Below are 13,689 nucleotides of genomic sequence, written 5' to 3'. Positions count from 1 at the left end.
GACAAAATCTCAAGTGCTGTGAACACTCGCTTCATCTTACGTTAGGCAAATTGTGAAGGCTAGCTCTCTGACGCACAAATAAAAACACGAACTAATCATGCATTTTTTTTCTTGTGATATTTTCCAAGACTGGATGGCACCACCTGCGTTCGCGTCCGCTAATTCAAAGTAGAATCGAAGTTCCGCCCCTGTTTATAAGAACGCATGTGTCCCAAGCCAGTTTTTCGCCAAATACGGCACGATATGTGCCGAATTTACCACTGCTTCTGCTGTCGCGGTTATAATGAAGCCTATCAAAACTACCGCTCTGAGCTGCTTACTGATAACATACCGCAAGTTAAAAAAATTCAGTCACTTTCTCGGGCCAAAAACACCGCCTTCCGGCGTCCCAAACGGCGCTTCTGGAGGGATTTATAAGGCAGTGATGCCTACCTAAATATTATATTCTGCCCATGCCAGCTCAAACGATTCGAATGGGCAAGTTATACGCTCTTCGACGAGGCAGTTAATCAGATACACGTGATTAATTTATAAGGACACCTGTGTCCCGTGTACCTAAAACGGTTAAAGAATCCCAGTTGGTCGAAATTATGCCTTAGTCTCACACTACGGGGTGTCTCACAATCTCACGTTCGTTCAGACACGTAACACTCCAGCAGGGGCGTAGCCAAGGGGGGTGGGGGGTTCAAACCCCCCCCCCCGAAATTTTTCAGTTTTGCTTGCGTATATAGGCACGCACACATACAAACGCACGCACGAACATACATAAAGTATATGGTTGAACCCCCCCCCCCCGAAAAAAATTTCTGGCTACGCCCCTGCACTCCAGCAATTATATATAATCGTACTTTCACGCATATGTTGTGGAGGGTAGTGATGTTTGCTAAAATGTTAAAAAAATAACTTTGATGCTTCCTTATATTGCTTGTTGTGTTGAAAAGTGCTGTGAGTTCTGTGCAAAACTAAAAACGCGTGCGCTTGCCACGTTTGTCAAAGCCGAAAACTCTGTTATTTGTGTACAGTCTAAGACGTTCAATAAAATGAGACTGTTTTGCGAAGGAGGACATATTGTATTTATCACAAACAGATAATGCACAAACCTGTACAAACAATGCAAGACACACGAGAGCATGCGACGCATGGCGCGCACGCCGGGAGATTGAAAAGAACGGCACATATGTTATCGTAGAAATAAACAAAGAAAACAGTAGATGTCACTCGTGCATCGCTGGCATCAATTCAAGATACAAGTGATCGCACGCGACTGGCCAAGGTCGGGTAGTGCTGGATATTCTGCAACTCCACTGGCGCTCGCCGCAAGAGGGCACGACGGGTAAAGCTTCTGCGAAGGAGAAAGTCGCAGCTCTGATGGAGCAACGCATCTCGTTGCTCCATTCTCGCTTCCTTTTTAACACCGAAGCTGTTCTTAGTCGATGCTTTCATGTCTGGGGTCGTCGTAGAATTGATCATCTGGCAGTTGGCCTTGCAGGGTGGCAAGAGTCAGGCTCCCTAGGAAGGGGAGGGCTGCGCGGTGCTGCGAGAGTAAAGGGCGTGCTGCAATTTGCGAGGATGTGTTGCGAGATGCGAGGGCGAGGCGGAGGATGTCGATGTGTCAACCTTTGATAAACGCGCGACGATGGGGTGACGGTTGGGCGCAGTGGAGTGTAAAATAACGTGTCAGTGTAAGTGTTCAGGGGTTTGCGCTTTCAGAATGGCGAACATTTCTCGTTCTGCCAATGAAGAAGCCACCCGACGTGAGCGTCACCAAGACCTGACGCGAGAGCGGGCATGTCGTCGCCGAGCCAACTTCGATGTTCGCGCAAAGGAAGCCGAAGCCAAGCGCCAGCGAAGGGAAGACTTGAAAAAAAATCGAAGCATGTTATAGCCGGATGAATGACGGGCATAAGCTTCACTGTTTCGACAGTTTTCGGGAGGTGGATCTGGCTGGATGTTTTTAGTGTACACCTAATCTAAAACCAATAGTGGTTACGGAGCTCGGCCGCTGACCGGAACGTCGCGGTTTAGATTCCTACCGCGGTTGTTGCATTTCGGTGGAGACGAAATGGTAGAGGCCAGTGCATTGTGCGTTGTCATTGGGCCTTAAAATTTGGCTACACCATATTTGGTTATAGCGGCCATATATAGCTGGCATTTGCGTTTGCTTCGCGTCTCGTAGCGTCCCCTCGTTGGGCTCGGTAGTGGGCTGCTGGTATGGCTGTGGAAATACACACTTCTCATGGGATCGCCGAACCCTTTTCCAACTGATCGTACCCTAACAAGGGTGCGCACCTATGCCACCTTCCTGACCTCGCCAAAAAACAAGGAAACATTTCCGAAATTCTATATCATCCATTCTGAACAACCATCCACAAAAGCTCGAGCAATATCTCCATTTCTTGTGGCAAAGTGCTTACGTAAAACCATCGGAACCGGCTATAAAGCCACAAAGCTGGCAAGCGGTGACCTGCTGCTTGAACGCAAAGATAAAGACCGGTATGACAAACTCGCGCATCTTGTGGCATTTGGTGAAAGCCCTGTCTCGGTTAGCACCCAGTGAATCATGGACACCGTGAAAGTAGAAGTCTCTGATGACGACCTAAAGAAACTGACTGAAGAAAAACTGCTTGATAGATGGAGGGACCACAGAGTAATTCATGTGGAACGCATGAAAATCAGACGAAAAACACAGAAATCCCGACGAAGCATCTAATTCTTATATTTAGCTCCACCACTCTACCCGACATCCTTGAAACTAGATATGTCATGCTCCCTGTCAGGCCGTCCATTCAAACGCCGCGACGTTGTTTCAATTGTCAAAAGATTGGATAGGCGTCTCAGAGCCGCCGAGGGCACCTTACCTGTGTAAGGCGTGAAAAGACGGGTCACTCTGCAAACGACTGCAGCGAAGACGTATATCGTGCGAACTGCGATGGTCCTCCCGCAGCGTACTCCAGAGCCTGCCCAATCTGGAAAAAAGGAAAAGGAAGTAATAACTATCAAAGCAGAGGAAAACAAGCTTCCGTGAGACGCGAGAACGTATTTCCTTGTCATTTTCAAACAGACCATCTTTCGACGAAGTGGTGCAACAGGGGTCAGCACCACAACGGCCTTTTGAGGTGGCCCGGACAACGCGCAGCGTGCCGAGGCTAGCGTCCTCTGCCCCCACGGTTGGTACAGCCAATGCTGTCCTGCCTCCCCCCACATCGGCTGCCCCAGAGGCCTCTGCAACGTCTGGCCAGGGCTGTGTAGAGGCCAAGGATGTCCCTTCGGTATCAGCATGGTGGTGTCGAAGGCCTCGCCTCAAGAGACGAGGCCGAGATGGCGTACCCGCCGCTCGTTAGAGCAAGTGTCCAACGGTTCATCGGAAGCTTTGGACACTACACCTAGTCAAAGAGCGCAGGCAGTGCCTAAGAAGCGGTGAGCCTCTCTCGATCGCTCCATGAAAAAGAAAACTCCAATTACAGGACACACACACACATCACAGGTTAGTTTCAAGATTGATACTATAATTCGATGGAACTTCAGAGGCCTATTACACAACCTCGATGACGTCCAAGCAATTCTAAGAAAGTTTCAAGCGAAAGTGCAGTGTGTGCAAGAAATGCACTTAAGTCTAAAGCACGCAAACTTCCTGCGACAACATAATATTTATCCTAAAACTCGCGTGGATGCTGCTATATCATCTGGTGGTGTAGCCATCATAGTCGATAAAAGTATAGCAGTCCAGCATTTGCCACTCCAAACGGCCCTTGAAGCAGTTGCTGTTTGAGCCGTACTGTTAAATAAACTCGTTACGATATGCTCCTTATACATAGCGCCACATTATCAGCTCCGCAAACACGATTCAGAATCATTATTTGTTGCGCTCCCAGAGCCATTTTCGATTCTTGGTGATTTTAATGCACACATTTTCCTGTGGGGCGATTCTCGCTGTGACGCTCGAGGACGTCTTATTGAACAGCTTCTTTTTTCGTCTAGGTTATGTCTATTGAATACGAAGGAGTCCGTGTATTTTAGCCTTGCAAAGAAATCGTACTCCCCGTTAGATCTTACCATTTCATCACCGTCGCTTTTAACTTAATTTAAATGGAATATTTTTAAAAACCCATATGGAAGTGATCATTTTCCGATAATTCTGAGTACACGAGGTCAAAGTAACCTTCCTCCTAGGCCCCTCGGTGGAAGGTTGGCTCTGCTGATTGGGAACAGTACCGACATCTTTCTCACTTGACGTGGGCTGATATGTCCACTCTAAGCATTGATGATGCTGTAAAATATTTTACAGGTTCAAGGCTTCATGCCGATACTACATCTATTGCCTAAAGGATATGCGTGGATTCCAAGCGACGGGTTCCCTGGTGGAACCAGGGAACCTGTCGCTCCTGGTAATCGTTCCTGGCCGTCGTTCCCTTTCCGCCGTTCCATGGCCGTCGTTCCCTGGCATCGCTCCTCGTTGCAACGATGCAGGGAGTAGTGTGTGCAGGAAGCAGAAACAAAGCATGGGCATTGCTCCGTGATTCCCGACATGACAAAAATTCGAAAACTTTAAGGACATCAAATCCAGGCAAGAAGAAGGCGCCGACAAGCTAGACAAGAGATTTGGACAAAGTTTATATCAAATATCAGCTCTTACACAGATGAGGCAAAAGTATGAAATTGAGTAAAGGTGAACGGTTAACAAACGTATTCACTACAAGGGTGAAAGCTTGGAAGATAAAGCTAACTTCCTGGGCGCGCATTGTCAACACATATCTAGCCCTTCTCACTACTCCGAAACCTTCCAATGATACAAATCACGTGTAGAAAAACAGAAGCTTGAAGGCAAGTGTTGAAAAAATGAGGCATACAACCAACCTTTCCTCTTAGCAGAACTGCAGGTGGCACTAAACTGCTGCAAAAAATTGGCCCCAGGTTCTTATTTCATAATAGAACAGATGCTGAAACACGTATCACATGAAACACAAAAACCCTCCTTTAGCTTTACAAAGCTATGTGGTCCTCCCGTGAGATCCCCTCGGCTTGGAAGAAAGCTATTATTCCGTTCCTAAAACAAGGGAAGGATCCATCGCGTGTTTCAATTTACAGGCCGACAGCATTAACAAGTTGTCTTTTGCAAAGTATCTGAAAAAATTATTAACTGCCGCCTAATACACTAGCTTCCTGGAATCAAACAAACTGATTGACCCCTATCAGTGCGGGTTTCGAGAAAGTCGTCCCAGCCGACCATTTATTACGCATTGAGGCACAATTTCGAGAAGCATTTGTTCATAAGCAATTTTTTCTTTCGGTATTCCTTGATATAGAAAAACACGACACAACATGGCGGTTTGGGATACTCAGAAACCTCCCGCACTTGGGTATATGAGGCAGGAAGTTGGCTATCAGAAGTTATCTGTCCAATCGCACATTTCGTCTCCGAGTGCGGAATGTCTTATCCAGACCATTTGTTCAGGAAACGGGAGTGTCACAGTGTGGTGTCCTCAGCTGTGTACCTTTTATTATAAAAATGAATTCTTTGTGTCTGTGCGTTCCACGGAGCACATTTCATTGTGCCTATGTCGTTGACATTCAAATAGGTTTTAAGTTGTGCAACCTTCCACTGTGTGAGCTGCAGGTGCAACTTGGATTAAACAAGGTGGCCAAATGGCCAGACAAGAATGAGTTCAGCCTCAATCCACAAAAACGCACCCGCGTCCTATTTACCAGAAACAAACGCCAGCACCCCGATCCCGACATTGACCCGTCAAAGTGGAACCCAAATTCCTAGGTTAATCTTGGACACGAAGCTAACCCCTGCGCCACACATGAAATATCTTAAAAAAGTGCATGAAAACAATGAACAATCAAAAGTGCTGTCACGCACTACATGGGGCAGTGACAAAAAGTGGCTCATGAACTGAGACAAAAGCCATATACGTACACGCTTAGACTATGCGGCCATAGTGTATCCGTCTGCCACACCAAGCGCTCTGAGGATAGTGGAGCCCGTCCATCATCTAGGTATTCGTGTTTATACAGGTGCTTTCAGAACATGCCCTGTGGAGTGTGCTTACGTGGAATCAGACGAGTGGGCGCTTCATTTACACAGATCATACTCATCTTTCGTTTATTTAGGGGTGTTCCTCGTATGCAAACGAGGAACACCCCTCATTCTGTACCATAAATGACTTATCCAGCTCTCAACTCTTTGAAAAACGTCCTAATGTGCGAGAGCCCTACTCACTGCGTGTGAGAATTTGTTAAAGGAATTTGCAGTACCGCTCATCGAAAACAGCCTGATGGCTGCCACTATGCAGCTCCGACCGTGGCAGTGGCAGCTTATAGACTATGACCTGTCCTTCGTAGAAGTCACGAAGAACGCCGCTGTTGCTCGTATTCGTATACGATTTTTAGAATTACAGCACAAGTATTCTTGCTCCGAATTCTATACCAATGCGTCGAAGTCACATTCTGGCGTCTCACACGTAGCGGTTGGCCCATCCTTTTCAGATGCCGGCTTGCTACATCGTGGAACAAGCATATTAAAGGCAGAGGCTAACGCAATATTGTCAGCTGCTAAGAAAATTAAGCGAGTGCAAAGAAGGGAGGCAAGATTTATTCTTTCAAAGTACTGCCGAACTGATTCTGTGACAGATATGCTGCAAGAAATAAACTTAGCCACCCTTTCGGAAGGCCGTCGCATAGCCACACTAAAATTCTTGTATTTACATTCTCGAAATACATTTAACTTTGATGTAGCGCCGTACCTCATTCCACATGTCCGAAACCTACGAAGCGATTACCGCAGAAACATCCTCGCCCCCCAATCTCTGGTAAACACATGCAAATACTCTTATTTCCCTAGAACCATAAATGACTGGAATAATTTACCGGAGAATACACGGGATTGTGAAACTTAGGAAACATTCAATCGAACACTACGAAATATTTTGGTGTATCTTTATGACTGGCAACTCTCTTTTCCTTGTGATTGAAATAATGCCATTGAATGTTTGCAGGGTTGCCACTGACTTTCGAGTAAATGTCGCCAAACGACAAGCAAAAAGTCGCGAAATGTCGACATTTTTTTTAGAAATTTCGCAAAAAAAGTCACCATTCTTGATATGTGCGGCATACCTAGTAATAAAAAATTTACACTCACGTATATCCCCGTAGAATACAGCACCATCCAAGACCCTAAATTATATTGACGTTTCTCAATGCCAGTCGTATCGCCCGCTTCACCATGGGAGTGCATGGTGCTACTTCTCCGACTAGCCGCAAAATGTGCGTGGTGGCGCAAGGGTGAATGAATGAAGCGCTCATGATATCCTTCCATCCCTGCCCGCTCGTTTCAAAGGTAAGCGTGTTGTAAACCTTGGTCGAAAACCGTGAAAGCGTTGCTTGTACACAGCTTTACCTACCGCTATATGAATAAAAGGATTAAAAGGTTTATTGAAGGCATCACGGCAAAATTTTTACAGAAACCGATCAATAATGACTCTTACACCTTTTCAAGGTGAACTAATATGATACCGGATGCCAACGACCTTTTCGTATAGTCACTTATACCTACACACGTCAATCCGATGCGTTATCAATGAGCAGGTAGACAATGTAAAATGTTATATGCCTTTTATTTTCATTGCACACGCTCACCGAGAGCAGTGGAAAATGCCTCGCGTGGAATGCCTCGCTCACCGTGAGCAGTGGAATAGCGTAGCCACGTATCCACCTGGCTACGCTATTCCAAAACAGTCTTTACAAGCTGAATTGGGGGTACTGCAACAGTGAATAAGTCGCCGAACTATTCAGAACAGTTGAAGCTTTGGCGGAACAAATGGTCGGAACACGCGGCCAACCCGTCGTCTAGCCCCTTCAGAAGCGAAACTTTAGAGAAGATTAAAGCACGTAAAGCCATAAAGTTATACTGAAACACTGCCCCCTCGTGGTTTACAAGGCAGGCCGCTGACTTAAATTTTGCTAGAATGTCACTGGGGGACGTTCAATTACCTCCTGCATGTAGATGAATTGAGGAGATACACGCGAGTTACAGGACGGACCTACCGAATGACGCGTAATGTGCACATTCTACTCGTGGGTCTAAAACCAAAGAAAAATACAGATAATGTTGCCGCTGATTTGTCGGGAAGACCTTTAGCTTAGGATGCATAACTCAGTGGAGACCTAAGCCGAAAATCGCCAAAAGTTCGTCATGTCGCTATTCATAGTTTTGGGGCGCCACGGGCCTCTCAAATGCGCCTATATGGCGAAACGTAGCCACCATTGGCAACCCTGAATGTTGGTAATCTCACATATTTCATGCGAGTTGAAAAAATTTGTCTTGCGATGTAAAATACTGTGAAGTAGGTGATGTAACGTACGTATAATGGAATTTGGAGAACGAAATATCGTGATGTAAATTTTCCTTCTATCGCCTTTGCATTGCTGCTTTATGTTTGACATGACAATTAAATGTCAGATTTTTGTTTTACTTTTTCACTACTTATGTATACTGACACATTATGGAATATATGTAATAGCTATACGTTGCTATTTCATATTAACAATGATTGATTTGTCTTATTTTTACCCCACCCCTGTAACGGTCCTATCGGCCAACAGTATCTGGAAACAAAAAAAAAATAAAAACGCTCGCGCTGAAGTTGCGGCTCGCTCACATTTGTAATAAGGCCGAAAGTAAACATCATATGCACTACGGATGTAAATGTTGAGAAAAACGTCCGTGAAATGCATGATGCAATCGACTCACCTCGCGTGAACAGATTTACAATGTACTCTACTGAATGAAGAATTTGCGGCTTGCGCCAGAAACCGCAATTCGGTGGGGGCAAAGTGCAAAGGACAGCCGTTTACTTGGATTTTGGCACACGTAAAGAGCCCCAGGGGGGTCGAAATAAACGTAGCCCCCTACTACGGCGCCTCTCAAAATCATATCTTGGTTTTATCACATCGCAAAACCGAGCAATTATTATTTGAGCAGGCAAGCTCCCTCCCCCATGCTGCGAGCATGCGGCTGCAGTTGTAGCGCCTCGTAACCTCGCCTCCGACATCAACGCCTACGACTGTGTCTGAGGCGGTGTTCTCCGTAGGCGCTATTTTCAAAGGCGGCAATGACGTCGCGTCCAAGAGCGTCGGAAGTGAAATTTGGTTAGGCACTGAAGCCTTGGCCACTGGCGTCCGTGCTGTCGTCCTCTCACATTTTGCTTTTCATACATGGCGCTGTGCTGCTACAATGTGGCCATAGCGTGGTGATTGTGGTTTTGGTGATGCGGTCGATTTTTGTGCGTACCGTTGTTGTGTATTTTATGTTGCGGTCATTTGCTTAGGCTGAACTTCCTGAATCAATATGTCGCGATGTACGCGTCAAACTAAGTGAGCAGCAGCGGCCATCTTCTCAAGTATGATTACTCTGTTGGCGACAGAGGTTATGTTTTTTTTTTTTGGAACACACCGTCTTCAAATGCTTCCGCACAAAATCGATGAACAGCGCCGAAATGATTTCACGCAACACGCGCTGAGGCACATCGGGAACACACCACATTGCCTCTAGACCGACGGATGCCCGCAAACGGGGTTGTCAGCCAAGGCCGACTCGTCACGTCACCTGGAGATCGGCGGGTGTCGCAATGTGTACGCTGCCAACATGTTTTCTTGATAAAGGTAGGTGACTGTGAGTGCTACTCTGAGCACATTATTGCTGTATGGGTTATTGTCATGGAATATTGAATGCCACGGTGCTGAATGTTTTTTGCATCTCTGTCGCTACTGTTAAGAAGTGATCCTCTATGTGAGACTGACTGTGGACGTAAACCTGATAGCATAGTTAAATGTTTGTCTCAAAGGCACTCGTCTTACACATAACCAAACTAAAAAAATATTGTTACTGCCACCGGGTTGTGCTGTGATTGGGAATCGGTGAGGCGCGGTAAGTTGCACTTGCCGATCTTTGTTTAGCGTTTATTTTGTGTCATTGGTGAAGCAATAATGGACAATAATTGTGCTAGCACTCTTGAGCACACCATTTTTTATGTTGGCAATAACGAGAATTCGTTGAGAATCCGCCCCTGAATGATGACATAATGTTGAAGGTGGGCGCTTCGAGGGAAGGGGGGGGGGGTACTGGCTGGCTGTGTATCCCCGTTGGGGCCGGCTGCGGGTATGTTCCACTGCGGATTTGATTTGCCGCTGCAACGCTGGAAAGTTTAGGCTGTGGTTTCAATATCCATGTGTTTACTTGCTGAGAGCGGGCTAGGAAATCGAGCGTTTATTTTGCAAGGGGAAGGTTATTTGCCGACAGAACTTACCCTCTTGTGGCTTTAACGAGATTTCTTTCGAGAGCTGCGATCCGCTAAAGCTGCCGGCCTATTGCAAGGGCAAGTAATTGTCCTGCAACAGAATGCCGACACTATTTCGTTTAGGGCAGCTCACGTACAAAAAAAGTAATAACAGCCGGTAATAGCTGAGCAGCTGTAGTGATTTGTAGTGCAATTGCACTCTATTATGAAAGACAGGTTGAAACTACGCAAAGACAACACACTAGAAAATAGAAACACACACCCGATGCGCAGAAAATCACACCGTGCGCTTAGTGTGGGGGTTTATTTCTGTGTTCTAACGCGTTGTCTCCGCCCAATTTTAACGTGTCTGCTGTATCTATGAACCAACTAGCCCAACAACATGTCATACTTCCTACAAGCACTCACTATGCGTATTTCATTGTCCGAACAGGGCATCAGTATGTTCATTACCTAAATAAAGCATTTCTATCTTTGAATGATGGTTTTTAAATATTTTTCAGGTTGCTTTGAGAAATGCATTTCTTTGCAGCATCTTCAATTAGAGCCACCGAGGAACGAACATGATGCTGTGGTGAGGGTTTTCTGCAGAAGCTCAAGACAACGAAGTAAGCGCAACACCAAGAAACGTAGAAAAGTGAATAAAGTTATGCACTAAGGGAGGCTCTTTGTTGCTAAGTAATATGTTGCCTGTTTGTCCTCGTAACACATTTGGAATAAAAGCTTGTAATCAACATTTATTTCTGTGGTTAAATTATGTGCCTTATCGAACAGAAAGATACGTTTTCAATCGCAACTTAAATCATTCAAACAAAAATATTTCTTTTACAAATATGCCCGCCTTGTACTCAGCAAGCTTCCTACCCACCCAAACTACTGACCACTATTTATACACCATCCACCACTGCCCACCATGCATCATCCACCCAGCTAAACTGCTGTCCACTATCCAACCACCATCCACCCACTACATTATTCCACTATAATGGTGGACACTGGTTTCCATCATGCACGTCACTAGCTTCTTCTAATAGGGTACCCAATACGATTCCCAAATTTTCTTCCGGGACGCAAAAGAGTTGCTTTTATTAACAGCAAACGGCGCAGGGCAATTTTCTAGAGGATATAAAACAACAAACACAGTACGATAGAAGTGCTATGCAGAAGAAATGTATGTTAAGAGGATTCTATGCTGCGCTAGCTAGTTCGTAATCGTGGACTACAGAAGGCGAACGATCTACGGGGCAGAGAATAACACACACAACACAGAGCAAGCGATATGCGGAAGAAATGTATCAGAAAAGGACTTGAAGCTGGCCTAGTTGGTTCATATAGTAAACTGCAGTGCCCAAATTCTCTACGAGACATACAAGAACACAACCAGCACAGAAAAAACGCTCTGAGGTAGAAAATGTATCTTAAGAGAATGTGTTGCTGAACTAGTTGCTCTAGAATGGAAAGCTGTAGAGAACAATTTCTCTACCGGACATGGAAGAACAAACAGAGCAGAGGACCAACGCTATGCAGAATAAATGTATCAGAAGAGGACTTTAAGCTGGCCTAGTTCATAATAGTAAACTACAGGGCACAAATTCTTTACGGGACATAGAACACGCAAAAGACAGGACAGGCGCTAAGCGGATGAAATGTATCCGAAGAGAATTAGTTGCAGAACTGGTTGGTTCATAGCAGTAAACTACAAAACGCAGATATTCACCGGGACACAGCAGAACACTCACAGCACAGGGCAAGCGCTATGCGGATGGAATGTACCTTAAGAATCTGTTGCTGAGCTAGTTGGTTCGCAATAGATACTGCAGAGCACAAATTCTATATGGGACATAGAGGAACGCAAAAAAACACAAGACAAACGCTATGCGGAATAAGTGAATATTAAGAGGATCTGATGCTGAGCTTGCTTGGTTCAAAATAGTAAACTGCAGAAATCAAGTTCTCGGTGGTCATAGAATATCGAACAATCAGAGAACAAGCGCTATGACGAAGAAATTTATACTAAGAGTATTTGATTCTGAGCTAGTTGGTTCATAACAGTAAACTGCAGAAATGCAATTTTCGGCGGTCATAAAATAGCAAACAAGGGCATGACAAGCGCTATGCAGAAGCAATGCGCGTTAAGAGGATTTGATGTTGAGATAGTTGATTCATAGCAGTAAACTGCCGAGTGGAAAATCTCTACGGGACATAGCAGAAATAACAGTGCACAGGGCAAATGTTATGCGGAAGAAATGTGTCTTCAGACATTTTCTTGCTGAGCGAGCCGGTTCTCTATAGTAAACTGCAGAGCACCAATTCCCCACGGGAGAAATCAGAACAAGCACCGCGCAGAACAAGCGCTATGCCAAAGAAATGCATCTTAAGAGTATTTCTTCGTGATCTCGCTGGATCATAAGAGTAAATTATAGACGGCAAATTTTCTACTCGACAAGGAAGAACACACACAGCACAGGACAAGCGCTCTGCAAAAGTAATCTGTCTTAAGTGCATTTATTGCTAAGCTAGTTGGTTCATGAATGTAAACAGCAGGGGGCAGAGTATCCCCGGGACATAGAAGAATAAACACAGCATAGAACAAGCGCTATACGGAAGAAACGTATCTGAAGAGAACTCGTTGCTGAACAAGTTAATAGTGAAATGCAGAAGACAAATATACTACAGGGTGTACAAAAACACACTCAGCACAGGACAAGCGCTATGCGGAAGAAAGGTGTCTGTACAGAATTCGAGGCTAGGCTAGTTGATTGATAACAGTAAACTGCAGAAAGCAAGCTCTCCTCGGTTATAGAATAAAAAAACACAAAACAAGACCAGCTCTATGCGGAAGAAATGTATGATAAGAGAATATAATGCTGATCTATATGATTCATAATAGGTAACTACAGAAAGCAAATTCTCTACGGGAGATACAACAACACACACAGCACAGAATAATCGCTAGGTGGAAGAAACGTTTCTGAAGATGATTTCAGGCTAGGCTTATTGATTCATAACAGTAAACTGCAGAGAGCAAACTCTTAATGTTCAAAGATGCTCAAACTCAGCACAGGAGAAGAACAATGTGGAAGATATGTGTATTAATAGGATTGAATGCTGAGATAGTTAATTCATAACAGTAAACTGCACATAGCAAATATCAAAATTCGGAGAAAAAACGCAACACAGCAGAAGGGCTATACGGAAGAAATATATGTTAAGAGGATTTGTTGAGAATCCAGTTGGCTCATGATAGTAAACAGCAGAGCGCATATTCTTCATGAGACATGGAAGGACACACACAGCACAGCACAATAGCTATGGAGAAGAAATGCATCTAAAGATAATTTGTTCCTGACCTACGTGGTTATTAATAGTAAACTTCAGAAGGCAACTATAC

This window comes from Rhipicephalus sanguineus, chromosome 9, assembly GCF_013339695.2.
Source record: "Rhipicephalus sanguineus isolate Rsan-2018 chromosome 9, BIME_Rsan_1.4, whole genome shotgun sequence".
Taxonomy (NCBI): Eukaryota; Metazoa; Arthropoda; class Arachnida; order Ixodida; family Ixodidae; genus Rhipicephalus; species Rhipicephalus sanguineus.
This window is presented reverse-complemented; position numbering follows the sequence as displayed.